Source organism: Aphelocoma coerulescens, chromosome 15 (genome assembly GCF_041296385.1).
Source record: "Aphelocoma coerulescens isolate FSJ_1873_10779 chromosome 15, UR_Acoe_1.0, whole genome shotgun sequence".
Classification (NCBI taxonomy): Eukaryota; Metazoa; Chordata; class Aves; order Passeriformes; family Corvidae; genus Aphelocoma; species Aphelocoma coerulescens.
In genome coordinates this window covers 2,394,553-2,413,639 of record NC_091029.1, presented here as the reverse complement: position 1 = coordinate 2,413,639, position 19,087 = coordinate 2,394,553, and the positions used below count along the sequence as shown (strand labels likewise).

At 48.8% G+C, this 19,087-nt stretch overlaps 1 protein-coding gene and 1 long non-coding RNA gene across 12 annotated transcripts in view; both read right to left on the bottom strand.

Annotated features, from left to right (window-relative positions):
- The window catches only part of CCDC92 (coiled-coil domain containing 92), a 104,448-nt gene that overhangs the window by 27,964 nt on the left and 57,397 nt on the right, over window positions 1–19,087 (bottom strand). Inside the window, exon 5 of one of the 11 annotated variants that reach the window (XR_011155372.1) lies at window positions 15,486–15,582. The exons of 9 other annotated variants lie outside the window; for them this stretch is intronic. The gene's annotated coding sequence lies outside the window, so the exon portion shown is untranslated. Of the gene's footprint in view, window positions 1–15,485; window positions 15,583–17,862; window positions 18,500–19,087 lie in introns of those variants that run through there. One more of the 11 variants, XR_011155369.1, reaches the window with a different exon arrangement.
- LOC138119315 (uncharacterized) lies at window positions 12,036–14,576 on the bottom strand. The gene is made up of 3 exons (XR_011155465.1): window positions 13,801–14,576; window positions 12,565–12,649; window positions 12,036–12,486 (listed from the first exon to the last, which is right to left on the bottom strand). It is a non-coding gene; the product is annotated as an uncharacterized lncRNA (long non-coding RNA).

Genomic DNA, 19,087 nt, shown 5'->3' with positions numbered 1-19,087 from the left:
GAAAAGAGCACATTGTTTGGACGTCACTGGGCTACATCTATGCTTTTTACAGGCCCTTTTTCTTTGCATTTTCATTTTCTTTGGGAAGTTTAAAGAGACGCTTGTTTTTCTTGCTAATTCTTTCCTCCCGGGTGCTGATAGGGATCTCTGTAACATGAGGCCAGCTGGAAGAAATCCAAACTGCTTTCTAAATGTTGTTATGATAGAGTGTGGGGGACATGCCTTTGAAGCTGCTGGACTCAGGAGAAGTTAGGGGCAATTGAACTCCCTTTCTGGAACAAATTTGGAGCCCCTACCTGTGAAAACACGAGCCACTAGCTGGTGTCGCCCCATGCCAACCTCTAGGCAAAAGAAAACGCAGGTAGATGCTACTCAGTTGATGTTTCTGCATCCTGGGAGGATGAGAGCTTTGGGCACAACCACATCCTGGTGCAAGGGAGGCTGCAGCCCGGCTGTTCAACAGTCCAGTTCAAGGGGAGGTGGGGAGATGCACTGATGTGTGCTTCACATCTCAAGTTAAGCCTTCTTTTAAACCAGGAGAAGGAGGAAGGGAATCCTCTCTCTGCCTTCTTGCTTCAAAAATAGGTAAATATTTTAAAGTCACTCACTGAAAGCAGAATCTGCTGCTGGCAAATGTGTGAGGCAAGTCAAGGCAATAATCCTGTGGCAGGACACAGGAACTGGGAAGGTTTTCACAGGGGAGGCATTTCTTAGTTCCTTTGCTTCTGTTTGTTCTTTTTTGCTGCACTGATCCTGCATGGATCCCTGTGCCCGTGGGAACAGCCTGCATGACACTGCTGTGGTCAGTCCAACAGGAACTGTCCCATGAGTAACACGAGTCCTGTGGGGGATGGAAAGGAGGTGATGGGCACCATGGCCCTACCTGGCATCTCTCCTGTCCTGTCTGCTCTTGCCCTGGTCCCTCTTAGCTGCCATCATTCAAAGCTGATTCAAAAGCAGCCATGGAAAGAAAACAGGGGCAGGTCCCACTCCCTGCTGCTCTCCTCACATTTGGTGAGCTGATGCACTTTGTTTTGTCTCCCTGACTGGGCCAAACCCACGCTTGTCTAAGGGAAAGTCAAAACCCTGGTCTCATGCCTGGAAACTTCAGGTGTTTAGGCACAAAGCAGGGGCTTGCACTGCCTAAATACAGCCCTGCCTGCTGGAAGGGCTGTGATTGCTCCATCTCATCTGCCAGGGGAGGCTTGTTTCCGACTCCTTCCTTCCCAGCTCTTTCTGCAGCCTGGGTTGAAAATGCCCATGGAACAGGGCTCTGTCAGCCCCATGGATACGCTTCCATGTGGCACATGTTGGTTATCAGCACCGTGGCAGAGCTAAAGGAGGCAGAAAGTGAGAGAAGCCCTCTAGGGAGGAGATATTCAGCCTCTCCAGCCTAATGTTTATGTTACTGATTCAGTCCTAGTGTAGGAAAAAAAAATAAAAAGGAAATAAAGGCTTTTCTCAGAGCCAGACTTTCAGAAAAGCCCAGCAGTTTATGGAGAGCTGGCTCTGTTTGAAAATCTGGCTTCAGTCATGGCTACTGAACCCTTACAAGTTTCTTCTTCAGAAGAGAAGAGACCTGATGGGACTCAGGCATGGTGGGAGGCTGAAAAGCCCTCATGAAAGACACTTGTAATGTGTGGGGCCTTGGAAGCAACATGAAGAGACAGCCAAGAGCCCTGAGGAACTGGAGAGGAAGAAGCTGCACATGGTCTCTAAGAATCCAGGTCTGCTGGGCTTCGCCTCCCTCCTCTTCTTCCCTTTGTAGCTGTTTCCTGCCAGACAGTTTCTATAGGCATTTCCTGGGAAAGCTGCACAGCCAAAGTTGCATCTAACCACACTTTTCAGACTTAGAGCGTGTGTGTGGAGCAGAGAAGCATAATATGAACGCAACTTTATCTGCACGGACGAAGCATAAGCGAGTTACAGCCAACTCTAACAGACTCTACATCAAATCACACAATCTCTCAAAACACACAGTGGCAAAAGCAGCACGCTGCCTGCCTGGAGCCAGCCCACTCCAGCTTTCCAGGGCTCTGCTCCATCATCCCCTCCTTTCCCCAGTGTGCAAAGCAAAGCCCACAGCAAAGCAGGTGCCCTCTGGCCACCTCCTGGCCCTGGGTGCTGTGACAGTGCTGCTGCTGTCATCACCTTGTGCTTCCACGTCCCTCCTCTCTCCATCCACCTGCTTGCTCTTGGCTTTTCCATGATGCTAGGAGTGTTTTGGAGCAGGAATGGTGTTTATGTGACTGCATAGCAGTTTTTCTAAAGGGGCCCAGTTTCCTGGCTGAGGGCTCTGAGCGCTCCAGTATCTACATCTCACTGGACATTACAGTTCCCTGCTTTGGGAAGAGATAGTGTGGGGCCATTTTCCCTCCTCTTTGGCTACAGGGAGGCTTGGCAACAACCTCCAGTAGGGATGTATTCACCTTGCCACGCCTGCAGTGCCTGTGGCAAAGCCCTGGGAAGGGCTGCCTTTGTGGGAGGATTTTAGGATAAACGTACACAGCTCTGAGGAATGAGAAATCCTTGCTCCTGCCCCACAGGATGGGGAGACACTGGAACACCATCACCAGGGACATCTAATTGCTATAAATAATGGCAGCTGCAAATACAAACAGCTTTGACTCTGCCTGGTTTCTCTTGGCTCTACAGATGAACAAAACTAGGGTGGTACTTGACAATTCTAGTGCCAAGGCAAGGCAGGCAGGTTTGGAAAAGAAAAAGACCCCTCTTGACATCTCCTATGTGCATAATGCTTTACGAGGGTCAGGCACAGGGTCTGAAGTCCATGATGACCCCACATAAGAACTGATGCCAGGTTGGCCCAAAGGATGCAGCTGAGATCTGCCAGCTAATTATTTCATTAATCATTTCAAATAACTGACTCAGCCAAGGCTGATCATGCCCAGCTGTGGCACCTGTAATTGAAACGACGCAGAGAGCAGGATGAATATCCCCAGATAAGATCCAGGGATGGCACTCCTGCTGCTCTCCCTGACTGAGCCTCTCAAGACAAGTAAAAACACAGAGCAGCAGCCCAGGTTGAAATGCTGACAAGCAAATTAAGCAGAGGGAGCGTCTTGGCAAGAACACTGGCAGATGAACATGTCCTAAGAACACCCAGGAACCACTGGGGACAGAACCACCCTGTCCTGAGCTATGCTGCACACCCATCTCCCCTGAAATCACAGCATGCTGAGTGGTCCTCAGCCCCACGTGGGCTGTAATCCAACCCTTCCTCCCCAGCCCAGAGCAAGCGAGTGCCCAGTGAGTCTCATTCCCCTTAACTCCATCAAAACCCAAGAACATGGAGCACCAGGAACATGGAGCAGCCTCCAGAGCTGCCATCCTTAAAACCCAAAGTACAGAGTGTGTTTCAGAATAAAAGCAGTTTGAGCGGTGTCAGCTCTGCCTGTGTTTGTTTCTATGGAAAATTGTTACTTTAATGTGAGTTATGGGAGCAATTACGGGATAAATAGCAGCACTGCAGTTCGTCAACACGCTGGTGCCAGTGCAAAAGCAAAGGGAAGTGTACTCATTCCTACAGAGACACAAATCCAGCCAGGGTGCTGGCAAAATAACTGCTCTCATCCTTTGGGCTTTGGCAGCCTCCCCTGGTCTTAGGCTGGTGTCGATCAGGAATAGCCCTGCTGACATGATTTACCAGAGAATCTGGGAGGTTGGTTCAATTTCAGTCAGGACACACAAGAAAGGGACCAGTGCAGGAACACAACCTCATAAAATGGGGCAGGCTCAGATGGCTGCTGTTTGTTAAACTTGACAGCAAAAGAAAAACATCTTGCACCTTTGCTGATTTTACTTCCTTTTTTTCTTCTTTTTCCTTCAGGATATGCTGAACAGAAGGAAGAGCTTGCAGATGTTCCCTGTAAAAGCACTGACTGCATGGCAACTGTGACAGTGCTGTTCTAGCCCTCCCTGTGGGATCACCAGGGCTGCAAAATGAGCAAAACAGGCCAGCAGGGACGGAATTTAGAGCTGGAATGGTTCTGGAATGGGGCATTGCCAGGTGTAAGAGGGAATCTCCATCCTTGCTATTCAGCTAAACCAGCACCTTTCTAGGCTGGCCCAAAGGTTTTAGACAAGGAACTTGTGTGTTCCAGAAAAACATTTATCAGAACCCCTTGGTGCTTCTGGACACACCTCTGTGGCACAAAGGAGCACCACTGGGGCACGGCCATTCAAATGGCTCCAGGCTGGTGGTGCTCTGCAGCCTGTACTGCCCTGTAGGAGATTCCTGCAGCCTCATTCCTTCTGCCCGGCAAGATCCAGCACCACCAGCCCCTCAGGGCTTCTGGTAGAGCACTGGCAGCCGCTTTGGAGTGGGATCTGAGGAAAGACTTGAAGAGTAGTGAGTGTCAGGAGTGCTCTGCATTTGCACCTGTCCATGTGGAAAGACACTTTCTCAGCTGAAATCAATACTGTGGCCCCTTCCTCTCTATTCCTTTCTCCTCAGTATTTACAGATGATTTCAAGCAACACAGTTTTCCATTCTCTAATGAGCATTTAAATGCTAAAGGGCAGCTCCTCTGCTGAAGGCAACTGAAGCCAAGGGAGCTGTGACACTTTATGCCAGCTGAAGCTTTGCCTTTAAGTAAATGTTTTAAACTTTCCACTAAGGAGCCTAAAATAAGCCATAGCATGAAACATTAAGAGCAAAGAATGAACTCTGGAGACCAGAGGGATTTGGGAAATGAAATGAGATCCATCTTGCTGGCACATTTTCCCCCCTTGTCTATTTTTGGAATTTAAAAAATTCCCCCAGATTTGTCTTTTACAAACCAGCCTTTTGTTCGATGAGCAGCACTGAGCAGCCTCCCGGTTCGCAGAGAGCAGGTGAGCTCTAGCAAGGCAGGATGCAAAACACAGAGCTGGAAACTATTAATATCTTTTACTGCTGGAGACCCGAAGAGCTTGGCACAGATGCTGTTTGTTTCCTTTAGCAGCCTTCTCAGCTGTGCAATGTGCAAACAAATACGAGAGGAACAAGATTTCAAGTTGGGGAGCAGCGCAAGTGGTGATGAACCCAACTCCTCTCCAGGGCACCGTGATCCCTGCCACGACTGAGGAGGTTTTCCTGGGGGATTATGGATGGGTTTGACCATGTGAGGTGTGTTCATACAGCTGAGTGGGAGGCAGGCTGGTTCTGCTCAGCAGACAGGCTCAGGAAACCTGGGCTCTAACTCCTGCCTGTGGGATTAACTTTCGAGGGGACCCCAGCCTGTCACTTAAAGCCCAGTTCTGCTGGCTTGCAACCCACACTTTCCACTGACTTTAAATGGAGTGGGGGGGATCATTGTTGCCTATGAAAACTGAGCTTCCAAACACTTCACTCTCCCCATGTTTAAAACAAGAAGGAGAATATTTTGAGATCAGTGGATAAGAACACCTGGGAGTGCTAATACCTATGTGCCCTGCCAAGATACTGCGAGATTAAGCAAATATTTTGAGGGCTGTAAGATCTTATGAGGCGGGTATGGGGCTGTTTAGTATATCAAGGATATATTTTTCTCCCTCCTTTTATTTTTTTTCCACAAATGGAAGAACTCAGGCAGAGAGAGGGGCTACTGAGACTCATGAAGGGAGTCTAAATTGGAAACAAAGAGCACATCTAATGGCACCCTAAGATTTGGCCTGAATATCACCAAAGAAGACATAGCTGAAAAAGTAAATAATTTTTGGGGATGCTGGCTGCATAGGCTGTTATTCCAAACAGGATGTTATGAAGCTGATAAGGGTTTAGAAAAGATTTGCCCTGTAGTGGGAGACTCCATCTCCTCAGCTTGGGGCAGTACTCGTTCACAAGACAATAGACTGGAGTGTGTGCAAAGAGAATAAAATGAACGATAAAGAGGTTTTGAAAACATGACCTGCAAAAAAAGGTGGAAGGAAGGGAATTTGTTTAGTCTAGAAGAGAGAAGAATGAGTGGAACATGATAATGATCTTCCAATATTTGCAAAAGGGATAGCAACTGTTCTCCAGAACCTTGGGAAGGGCAAGAAGAAATCAGCCTAATTTATAGCCAGGAAGTTTTAGACAGTACTGTAAGTAAAGCCAACTAAAGAGAAAGCTCTAGGATGGGCTGCCTAGGGAAATGGGAAATGTCCATCATGGGAAGTTTTTAAGAAGAGACTGTAGCAATTCAGATATAAACTCAGGTACTTTACAAAACAAATCACGGTGTTTGCAGAGACAAGAATACCCCAGCGTGGGCAGACAGTTGCTTACACAAAAGTGTTTTGAAAGTCACCCAGGTGTAACAGCACTGAATAGCACTTGATTCATTCCAAATTAAATAAGTGTAACTGTTGTGGGAGTAACAAACAGCATTTTTGTTTCCAAAATTGCTTTTAGACCTCATCTCTAAAGTATAAGTAATTTCTTAAAAAGCACTAATGACAAAGGAAATTACAGAGAAAGGTGACTGTGGTCCTGACCTCAACAGGAGAGTGCTACAGCACCTGGAGGGCTTTCAAAGCTGGCAGATCACAGTATAAATAATCTAATACAGAGTCTGACTCAGGTAATGCAGCCTTAAGAGGAGGCACCTTTGTCTCTGTCTACTCTTCCTCTCACCTTCTGTGCCTGAAGAGTAAAAACAGCAACTTTATGTATAATTTTACACTGCTAATCACCGGCCCAAGTTGCTGCTCTCACAGCCCTGTCTCCTTGCAGCATGGAAATCAATCCTGCTGCACTGCATGATGGAGAAGGTTCAAGATCCACTCCCCTGCAAGGCCCAGCCTCCTCCCAGGCGGGATATGAAAATGCTGGAAGGGCAGGAACGCAGCACAGACAGGGCTCATGGCCACAGGGATGGTGCTGGCAGTGAAGGCTACTCACTCACCAGCACTGGCAGAAACCTGCAGGCATCTCCTGCCAAACATCCCAATCCCAGCTCTTTTTGCAACACCTGATCTCTAATTAAAGGCAAAACATCCTTCCCCAAAAGGCTGAGCCTTGAATCTTGTGAGGGCTGCTGGTGCAGTTGTTTAGAAATGAGAAGATTTGCTGGAAGTGCTGTTCTTCTCTGATCCTGTCAAAAGGGAAGCTCCAGTCTCCTGATGGGAAGAAGCAGCAGCATATTGGCTGAGAGGAGACCACAGGCTGCTGATAATATTTGGGTGAAAACCCACACCCAGTTATCTTATTCCTCCAAAATCTCCTCCAGGGCTGTTTTTTGAACAGCACCTGGAGAAATTCCGCTAGAGGATGGCAGCACAGGCCAAAGAATGACTCCAAAACCCCTATTGATTTTAGGATATTAAGCAGCCTGAAAGGGTTGGATACTCCTAAGGTGAGAGCTGGTTGTGTGGCACTGCTGCATAACAAACCTTTTGGAAGCTCTAGATAAGAATAATGATAATAATAATAATAATAATTCCTATCCTATAGACACAGCCTTGCCAAGGCTGTGCATAGCCAGGTGCTCTGTGAGACCAGAGATCTGCTCCACACCAGTGTGAATTAGGATGTTCCCAGGGTGGGATTCACAGTTGCACGATAGCAACACAGCCGTGTGGGGCTGCGGGAATTTGATGCAAGCACTACCCTGCTTAATTCCCTGGAGACTGCCTGGCTGCTCTGATTTGCTTGCCAGAAGGGCTCTTGTGTCTGGGCCTCGCTGCAGGGATGCCCTGTGTTAGTTCCTCTTCCATTTTCCACTTTTTTTTTGCCTAGGAAACCTCTTGTTAGGCAGGACTGAGCGTCCTTGAAAGCACCAGTTATAACAAACAACCAGGGGCAGATCTCAGGCAAACGCTGCGCGAGTCACAGGTCACAGCTGGAAGTGGTTTTAGGGGAAATTCAAAATTACTGTCAAAAGCAGTTCTCTCTCATTTTAATTGTAATTGGTTAATCTCATTTTATTTGCCTTGCGGCTATGGCTGTGAAGCTCAGGAAACTCTCAGGGCCCCTGCTCTGCTCTCGGTTACCCTGGGAGCAATTCTGAAGACTTCAGCAGAGTTGCTTTGGGTTTATCCCCTGTGCCACCGAGACCAGAGACCATTGCTCTGAAAAGTCCTTGGTAAAGGAAGGAATGAATGTGGCAGGCGGTTGTTCCTTTTTCAGAAATGAAACCAGACAAATGGTATTCACTGATTTAACCTTCTGTGTGCCCCCCCTGCTGAGCTGCCAGCGCAGGGAGCGATGGTTCAGTGTGTGTCACTCCCTTCATCCTCTCTGGAGCTGGAGGAGAGGAGGGGTGGGCAGGGCTACAGCTGGTACTGCTGGGAAGGTGTGAGAGCCGGGACAGCATCAGCTGGGAATATACTCCATGAAACAGAAGCCAGCGGGAGCAGTCTGCTCCTGTAGGCTCGTAATGCACCATGCACAGAGCCATGGGCGAGCTCTCCTCTAGGAGGTTTAACCTCTCCCTGCAGTACAGCCAGGGCAGGAGGACAGTGTTAGTCCAGTGGTATCCCATCAAACCACAGAGTAAACAAACCTCTTGGGATGAGCAAGATGCTGCTGCAAACACGGGGACGCGTTAAGAAGCCGGCGGTGCCTGGTGAGGAGTTTGGCACAGACCCGAGTGAACACATCAAGCAGGGTGTCCAAGGCCTCTGTCTCCCCACCCTCTCCTCAGCACACGTGTGCAGTTGCATGGAATTTGCTGTTTTGACTTGCAGGCAAGTCAAAAAGCTGTCGAACAGCGATCGCATCTAACACCACTCATCATCACCATCAATTGTTCTCCAAATGAAACAGGCCACGTCGCCAAGCAAAATGCTTGGGAAGATATTTTTCCACTGGACATGCATCCAAAATAAATACAGGAAAATCTCCATCTCCAAGCACTTTTCCTGATTACTTTTCATTTGAATCATTAGTAAACCCGAGATACACACACAATAGCACAAGACTGATGAAAACCCACTTCAACATAGTGCCCCATTTATTTTCCCAGAGATTAATCCTCTTTGTTATTCCCAGTCTATGAGAAAAACATCCCTCCAGCCTAACCAAAGCCAAAAAAAGATGTGCACATCTTCACATGTGCATCCCTTGCTCCATGGATGCTTTTTGCAGCTGGTCATTTCAGCCCTGAAGAATGCTCTGGTGGGTTCTTGCCATGGTCTGTACAAGCCCACACTTACTGCCCTAACATGCCATGTTGAGATGAGATCCTGTTGCTGCAGCTTTGCTATTTTGCTTCAAGGGAACACCGAGGTCCACCTTTGTGACTAAATCCCATCCCAGACAGATTCCAAGTTTACTGCCTTGGTTTACAATGAATAGGGCCAGGAAAGAAACCCCATATCCCTGTGAGGAGTGAGAATAATGACCACCTGCCCAGAGATGTGCAACCAGGGCAGAAGCCCAAGGAAAGGAGAGCTTGGAACAACAGCCATGGCTTTCCCTCAATGCCTGAGTCCAGGAGCTCTTAGCACTCGTCCCCTCACTGTACTGCTCAGTGTCACTTCAGGAAGGGCCCTCCAGGCCCTCGGCACAAGACGTGCTCACCAAGTCCAGAGCTTAGTTTTGCCAAGATCTGAATCCAAACCACACAGAGTCTCTTAACTTGGGTGTGTCCCACCCAAATGGCCCAGGTTCACTCAAACCTCAAACTGAGACCTGTCCCAGGCTCTGTGCACAAGACCTTCTCTCTTCCTCTCTTTGTCCAAACCCCCGCCTGCAGCGGATGTCCTGGAGAACCTGGCTTGCAGCTGGAGACCATAATGAAACTTATGAAACGTTCACTCAACTCCAGTAACCCAGAGATGGGAAAGGCAAATTACAGGCCTCTAGTCTTTGGCTTTTGTGTGCTGGCATTGCCTTTGAATGTGCTAAACGCTTTGGACAAGAAATGTTCTGGTTTGCAAGAAAGCAGGCTTCCAGCCAACTGCTTTCACTTGGTGGATTTTCTAATGGATCAGCACCCATCTCTGCTCTTGTCTCCATTTCAGTGTGACAGGACAGACCACAAGATTTGGATGCACTGGGCTATGGTACAAGCAGGTGGGGCTCCAAGGATTTCCCAGGCTCCATCCCAGACCTGGCATACCAGACACCAGGCTGGTTACTTATTACTCTGCAAAGCAGTGGGCAGCCCAGGGCCCTGCCTGGAAGTGCCTACATGCAAATGGAAGCCATTCCTTTCAATCTGTCCTGACCTGTGCATGCAGTTGAGCCCCACTGCTTTTTGCAGTGAAGGTGGGAGCGTTTAGACATGAAGCTGAATCTAGGATTGCACCACTGCTTAGAGAATCAGCATTTCCAGCATCTCCAGTCCTAATTCTTAATGTAATTTACTTTGCCCTGCTTTGGATTGCTTCCTTGGCTTATTTCTAACAAGTCCTCTGCCTGGCTGTGAGAGCACCCCATGGCTCAGGCCCTCCCTCAGCTCAGTGCTGTGCTCGTTCCTGGGATGACTTGGAGCTGGTGGCCTGGCAGGCACATGTGCTGCAGTGTCACAGCCCGGGAGGTACCAAACCAGAGCGCTGTGCCAATGGGAATGTGCTGTCTGGAATGCTCTGTATGGGCTGGAAGTGCCCAGAGCGAACGCGGCTCTGTCTCCTACAAAGGCAGAGTCACAATTGCTGCCTGAAAAGAAAAGCCCTCTCTCCTGGCCATCTGGATTCCTGTTCTGATGAGCAGCCATGCAGCTTCCAGATCCCCGACAGAGCTCTGCTTCACACAGCACGGCTGCCTCGGGCCTGTGCCGAGCCTGTGCCCCTGCTCACCCTGGCCAGCACGAGCTTTGCAGATCTCTGCTCTCACTTACTGCTCCTCCTTTTCTGTCCTGTGCTTATACAGTCCAAACTCTCCCCTCAGATGAAGGTGCCCCTCTATGGTGGCCTCTGAGCCACCCCACAGCAGTCAGGTGGTGGTGCTCCCCAGAGCTGCTGGTGAATGCAGGCCTTCAGGGAGACCTTGGCGTGTGTATTTGGCACAGCTCTGCCTGTCCCCCCTGCTCTGCTGGTACCAGCCCCCAGTGCAAACCAGTGCTCCCAGCCCCTTGGCCAGCCCAGCACTGTCTTGGGTGAGCCATCCTTTGTCAGGAGGCCTCAGGTTCTGTAGTATAAGATGACAGGGTCCTGGTAGAGAAGAGATGCTTCCAGAAAAATTCCACCCCTCAGCAGCCCTTAAACCTCCCAGCCCCAAGACTTCTTCTGTGCAAATACCCGACGTTTACTAGTATAGCCTAAATTTTGGGTAAGGGTTCCCCCTCTTCTTGCTCCGCAGCTCACTGCTGACATTTTAAGAGCAGTGATCCTGATCCTGCTAAGCTAAATCCAAACCTCGTGAGGCTGCAGCCCAGAGAGCAAACAGCTCTGTCTTTCACCACGTGGAAGCTGGGGCTCTGGATGCAGCTTTCTGGGTGCACTAGAGCTGTGCTGAACTATGCAACAGCTACAGCACAACCAGGAGCCTTCCCCTAACTCACAGCCACCAGCTGGGCTGCAGGCATTGTTCAGGCTCTCTCTCCAGCAGAGCTCACAGCAGTGGATTATGTTTCCATAAAAAGCTGAGGGAGGAGGTAGCAACCATGGCAGGGACTGTGGCTGTAGTAACTGGTCATACCTACAAAGCAGGAGATGGAGGGAGGAGAGGGCTGGAGCTGCATTGTGCTGCTTCATTAGTGCTGATATCCCAACAAACTGGAGCTTTGGAACAAATCTGACTTTGTGTTTCCTCTGTCTTCCCACCCCCAACCCACTGCCTTATTTCTCACAGAACAAAAATCCTGTCTCATGCCCAGCTCTGCCACCAGACCTCTAATCCTTTGGCTGTGATGCTGGATTAAGCCTCAGACCCTGAGAAAACACTTCCAAGGCACAGTGAAGATTTTGTTTGTTGGGGTCTAACCCATGTGCAGCTCCCAGCTGCCATGGTTTTGAAATTGTGCCTTTTCTTTTGCTTTTAAGCAGCCCATATGAAGCAAGGAAAGGAGGGCTGTTCTGAGAGACTATTCTTAATGGTCTGAAAATAAACCCAGTATTTTTCTTGGCTTATAGAGGAAAATGGTTACCTTGATTGCAACTTGGTTCTAACCCACATTTCAGACAGTAATGAAGACTGCAGATATGAGACTTGTATAGGTTCTGTTACACAAACCTTCACAGAGGGTTTTTTCCTTTTTCTTTCCATTCTATACCCAGAACTCTGCCTGGTATAACTAAGGACTTCTAATGGCTTTTTGGGAACAGGAGCTTTATCTCAGGTGCTAAAGTCGGGAGCCACCTTTTATTCTTTGCCATATTGACAAAAGGTTAATGAAACAGAGCTGGCATTTCATCAAGGCCAGCACTGAAAATTAGGGACAGAGCTGCCATTAAAAATAACCAGATGCATGTGCTTCTACCCCTGACACACCGGTCTTGAAATATCTCCCTCTTGGGTTGTACAGCTTCCAAGGAATAGCAGGAAATTACAATTGTTACACTGGCCAGAGAATGGATTTAATTTGTACTGTTTTATCCTCCCTGTTGGAAACTATCCTCTCTTTTCTTCCACGCCAGCTAGAAAGAAAAGAAAAAATTCAGCAAACCCAACACATTTCTGTATGAAGCCTTCCATGCAGTTGGGTCACAGCCTACCTTGAGGCGTGCTTACTTCCTCTATTAAAGGTATGGACTGTTTCCCTTCTTCAGGGTTTATTGTGGCACATCCACGCAGGTCATTCTACAGACAAATTTATGGGTGTTTAATTAAAGACAGTTTGAAAACAAGTGGTTGGTGAGTTCAGCTGGTACACCAAGCTGATGCTAGGGGTGTAGGTTTATAGGTGCTACAGAAAAGGCTGTTTCTTGGGGTGATGAAGAGCTGGTTAAAAAGGCTGTGCACATGCCAGGGCAAAGCCTGGTGATTACAGTTAAAGAGTCTGCAAGAGGAAAATTGACTTTTTGGATGCAGAGGAAGGAAGAAACTGCAGTATGAATAACATGTCAAACTGTCCAGGAGTGACTGCCCAAACAGAGGCTCCAGAGCCTTGGCCGGTCTGGATTAGTTTAGCAAGCATCAGACTCTTACTTAGGCAACCACATTGTGCAAGCTCAGAGAAAGAGCTGGGCAAGTTGTAAGCATGTGCACAATGGTGGGGTTGCTTCAGCTGAAGGGTTGAGCAACCACAATCCAAGTAATTTGATCTCATGTCTGTATGAGAGAGGTTTGCATTCATCTAAGGCACCTGTTTTTCTCAAGTAGGTACAACTCTGGGCTACGCTGGTGGAAACAGCCTTTGGAAGGACAGGTTGCTGGCCTGGATAGATGACAAAGAGCTGCAGATTTATGAGGGATGAGCAATGACAGACAATTTTTTTTTTTTTTAAGATGAATTTTGTACTCTTGTGACATCACAGTGGGAATATATTTGGCTCTGTTAAGGCTGGAAAGATGATTGTAGTGACTGAGTTACAGAGGCTTAATGAATTACTGCTCATCAGCTGAGCTGTGGTAACTGCCTGTGCTGTTGGACACACACAGTACAATGCATTTGCTCACGGCTGATTTGAGGCACAGTGAGGCATCATGTGGTTACCCAGAGCAGAAACTGGCCTGGGCCCATAGTCTAAAACCCCTTTGCTTTTTGAAAAGCACCCAGTCATATGTTAATTGGCTCCAGTGGGATGGCTTTAGCAGCTCATGTGGCTCCAGAGCACAGTGATCCCCAAGCTCACAGTAGGACCGAGGTGGTTCTGAACTTAGAGACATGCGGACCTGCTCCAGCCAGGCTCTGCCCCCCTATGGAGAGCACAGCCCCAAGATCTGCACCAGAAGTGGTTTGTTACTGACTCAGGAGAGAGGAATCATAAGAATGTGTTAACAGCACAAACCTGGGAGGTCTGAAGGAGGTCAGGGAGGAGAGCAGCAGCTCCGCAGCGAGGCCATGGGAAAGCACTGGAGCTGTTCTGCTCCAGTGCTCCAACCCCGAGGTGATCTGGCTGGAAGCAGATGAAAGGCGGCTGGCGAGGCATGGTGAATCACTCCTGTTGGGAGCCGTTCCCTCTTTCAGCAGGGACTGTAGCCAAGAGCTGAAGTGACTCACGATAGCAGCATGGGCAGATGATGAGGCAGAGCATGGCACAACTCTAATCAATGCCTGTCATGGGGCCAGGCCATGTCAGGTCCAATAGCACCCCTGGGGCAGGAGAACTGCAGCAGCACTCTTGGTGGGGCTGCCATTGCCAATGCTGTTGAGAATTTCTGGCTATCTTTTCTGCCTCCTAAAGCTTTATTTTCTCTTCCCTATAGAGGAACAGGAGCTTCCAGAAAACCTGCCTCTCTAGCTGCCTTCAGCCCTACCCTACCAATGCAGAGTGTTGAAAGAGGGAAGATGTGGAAGGGAGAGGGGAGCAAGAGTGAGAAAGCGAAGCAGGAGAGGGAGCAGGTCTTAGAGGGGAGAGCACAGGGGGCAGGGGAGACAAGCTGCTGCATCGGGGTCTTTGGCACTGCCACTCAGCCCTGGAATCAGGTGGTGGTGCAGAAAGGAGTGAGAGGATGGGTGGAGAGGCAGAGGAGAGCAGAAATCCAGCAGCAGGGATGAGCAGGGATGTGGCTATGGCCATGAGGCTCTGGAGTCTGATCAGGCAATCAAGCCTGGTTAAGCTGTGCCCAGAGGCCCCTCTCCTCCAGGTGCCATGCACACAGGCTGTGGCTTACAGCTGACAGGGCCACCACGAGGGGATGCAAGCACAGATAGGGGCTTGACTGCTGTCTGTGTGATCCCTCCTGGGGGCTCCTGGCTTGACATGGGCTGCAAAAATGCTCAGAAATTCCGTGCACCTTTATAGTGGTCTGGACAAAATTTACAGCAAGAAAAAGAGGCCCAGGAAAAGCTGTTTGCATGGTAGGTCCACACAAAGAACACTTAATCCTGGGCTTTGCTACCTGTCACAGTGCATTACACTCCCCTGCAGCTGACCCCCACCGTGGAGCAGAGCCGCTTTCCCCAGCAGCAGGGCTGCAGTCACAGATCTGTGTTTGTATTCAGGAGGGCTCTTTCCAAGACATCAGACAAGTGGGGAACTCTGGAAGGTGGGGCTGAGAGTAGGCAACTGTCAAACCCTTTTATAGAAGGTCCCACAGGAATTTGTTTTCCTCCTATTTTTAAGTTGAAAAGGATCGAGTTTCACTGCAGGAAATAGTTCTTCTCCACCTCCCTCCCACCCACCTTTCATTTTTTTCTACAGCATGTTGGAAGAGCAGGCTGCTGTCTGCCTCAGGTTTCCAAGAATCAGGCAAACTGGAACCAGAGCACTTGTTATCTGCAGCCAAGGAAGCAAAGGCAGAGAGGCTGGAGAAGAGGTGCTCCTGTCTGCAGATGCTCAGAGCCTTAGTGTGCCTTTATTGGTGAGACACAGTCCTTTCCCATCCCTTTTAATCAGGTTGAGATTGTAATGGGGGTTTCAGAACAGGTTTCTGTGAAGTCCCTAGAGAAAAAATACTCATATCCATTGAAGCTGCCTTGCTTCTTCCCCAGCAGAACAGTGTCACAGGAAGATCCTGGGGAGGGAGTGCAATAGACCGTCCTCAGGGAATCTCATCTGCATTGTTTCACTTGCAGAGGTGGACATTTGCAACAGCACTAACTCAAACACAGGCCTAACTCTGCATTCCTGTTAGAAACAAACACATTCACTCAGTGCAATGGCCTTAAAATCTCCACGTGCCCGGCTCTGCTGACATCACAGCACAGATCCTGCACGTTGATAAACCTGCAGCTTTTGCAGATGCAAAATGTGCATCCATGCACGGGGGCTCTGGGCAAGATGCACTTAAGCCACCAGACTCAAACCTGCCATTCAATTCCCAGCCTATCACCGAGGATTTAGAGCAGGGGTCTGGCTAATGAACAACAGCCTGATGGACACCTTTTGATCCTCAGCATTCACAGCCCAGCACTGCTCACCCACTCCTTCCCCATTCTGCTGATACTGATCAATTTTGCTCAGCAGGCACACCCACCCTTCCCTCACCTGCTCCAGCTCATTTCTCCTGTTTCCCTTCAGTGACAGCACAGACAATGCCTCCTTTGTAGGTGCTCCTACATGCCTGGTGGAAAACCTATTGGAGACTAGCACAGTTATATCAATGATCTCCTGTTTATTATTCCTCCTGGCATGGGATTTGCCATTACCTCTCTATCACAGGCAATGTTTTCCATTCATCTTGTCTCAGCCAGTTGTTTGCTTGTTTGCAGCAGCGGGCTTCAGCAGAGACAAAGCTACAATTGATGGGAAACAGAAGGCCAGGCTGCTGCCAAAGAGGGGTTTCCTCAGGGATATCCATAGTCTTAGAAATAGTTAATACAGTCTCTTTCAACAGTGGTTGTGCACATGTGTTAAAAAAGCTTTGCCTTTGGACCTGTCTTTCTGATGACCTTTGTTGGGCACCTGTTACTCAAACACTTTTTAAATGCACATCCTTCCAATGCAACCAGTATTGGGTAAAAAAACCTCCTCACTCCACTGAAGCCAATGACTTACTCTAGAGTGTGCCAGAGGGCTGTCACTGGAGCAGGACAACCCCTCAAATCTCAGAGCCTGATCTGTGTTTCTGGCCTGCAGGGTGATGTTAGTGTGGTTTCAAGTAAAGTCTGTCAGAGACTCATCTGCAGATTTGTTCCAAGAAAATTTAAGTAGATGTCTGCTCTCATCACGTCTGTCAGAAGGGCACAGAATAACCAATCACATTTCCCAGGCATCACAAAATACAAAAGGGCATTTTAAATCTAAAAATCCAACCAAGTTCTTGGGTTTTGCTCTGGTACAGAGATTCAGAAACACCCTCTCTGTTCCTGCTAACATTGTTCGAGCAGACATGACCACTGCCCCAGAGCTGGGTGTGTTCCATGGATATAAAACTTGAATGGGGCTGAATCTTTCAGTTTTCAGTAAGTCAAATGTCACAATGAGAGTTGCAGTAGTGAAGTTGCTGACGCAATAGCCTTCTGCAAAATACTTTGGGACTAGAAGATTTCTGCTATTATTAGAGTCACAGTGCTTTCCCTTTTCAGATGCAGAGGGGCAAGTAGGATGCTTTGCTCTGAAGTGTATATGGTGGAAACCTGGAGTCCTGAAAACTGAGCAAGACACACAGGACAAACTAAGGAGATCAGATTTGAGTATGCTAAACAAACCCAGCTGGCAGAGGGAAGATGTGGATTAGAGCAGACAAGGAGTGAGAGTTCAGCTGGGGAACAGACCACAGCTATCCTGGAGGAAGAAAGAACTTTTCCAGCCCTCCCTTCCCAACACTTTCACTGCAAAGCCTCACAGATTTTGACCTAGAACTGCCCTCTTCCTCCTCCACTCCTGCGTGGACTGGCTGCCTGGGACATTATCTCAGCTCTGCTCACATCCCACTGGGTTCTCTCTGCCTGCACCTCCCAGGCTCTGGTAACAAATATCTCTGAGGCAGAAGATGAAACCACGATGTAGTGGTTACTTCAGTTCCTTCCCTTTTGTTCACCTTCAGGAGCCAGTAGTGACTCCTGGAAACAAATCACCCAGCCTGGCTGGAGCCCTCACCAGGGAAAGACCAAAGTCATTGCTTGTTCAGACATGGTAAGTCCTGGACTCTCATTAGGAGAACAATATTCCTGCCTCAATCACTCTGGCAAACCCACACACAGCCAAGAGCTGCTTGGCAAGACCCACATGCCATGAGCAGAGGGTGAATCCCTGTGCCCTCCAAAAAAGCTGGAAGGGTGCTGCAGTCAAGCCCTTCATATTCCACATGGGCCTTCCACAGAAATGGGCACAGAGCCAGGTGCAGCCCCGCAATCCAGGGGCTACCACCACTTCAGCAGGCCAGGTAAACCATGCACATATGGAAACCAGCCCTGGCAAGAAAGTGAAAAATTTAGCAAGTTAGAGAAGAGAAACAACGGAAAATGATGCTGCTGGATAAGCATCTTCATTGAGAAGTTATTTGCAAATACAGCTCCTGCTCCTACTGTGTTTTTGCCCCTTGGCATTACAGAGGAGCTGCAAATACAGGTACTGATTATGCCAAAGTCTGGGGAAGGTGCTGTAGCCTGACTTAAAATGTGGGCTGGCACCCCTGCTGTGCAGAACAAGAATGTGCTGTTCCTCCACACAGGTCTTAATATTTCAAGCCAGACAGAGGGAACAAATGCCCACAAACCTTTACATTGTCAGGAGAGACTGGCAGGGCCTCATCTGCATGCCTACAGCCTCAGACTGTCTTTCCACGAACACTTCCAGCATGCAAACCACAGATGAACATTTTCATCCTTGGAACACCACAGTGGCAGGAGATTGTCCCAAGGAGGGATGTCCAGGCTTGGCTCACAGCACTGTCCAACCCTGAGCACAGTCTGGTTTTCTTGCAGGAGAAGGTAGGCAGTGAGGGGCTAGATCCTCTCTCCAGTTCAACCTTCAGAGCATCCACACAGTTCAGTGTTGCTTGGACCAAATGCCAGCCTTGCAGGGGGAATGGAATCCCCGTGGGATTTGTACAGGCACTCTGGAGCAATTCAGAAGGTTACTGCCACGAGCAAGAACATACCTGTAAATGGCACGGGCAGAAAAATGGGCTTTTGTGTGTCTGTGTGCGTGCAGTAGGTTCATACTGATAATGCTGTCTGGATTTGCAACTGTCTAGACAATGGGAAAATTAGCATCATGAAACTGGATAGTTTTGTGAAATGCCCAGCCAAATATCTGGGAAATATTTTTGTAATGGTTCTCCTCAGAGGGAGATATGAGCCTGAGCTGTCCATTAGAGATGCAGCTCTTTTGTCTTGCATTCTGGTGAGGGATGGAGGGGTTTTACTGAGCCTGCTGAGCCTCATCTGCCATGGTTTCCAGCCAGACACCGGTGCTACTGTGGGGGAAAATAAGCCCAAAGCGCAACCATGGCAAATGAGCTTTCTGTAGGCTGGAGCTGCTGCTTTTCTGGCATGGAAAGGGAATTTCACCCTAAGAGCTAGAGGCTGGGACTGTATGAACAGTGGTTTGTCTCTGGAGAAAAACAACTAGAGGCCAGTGTCTCCCCAGCCTGTTTTACAGCCTGCAGTTAAGTCCAAAGGATTTCTGGGCTGCAGGGTAAGAGCTCACAGAGAGCAAACAAAACTCATTCTGAGCCTCTTGCCTG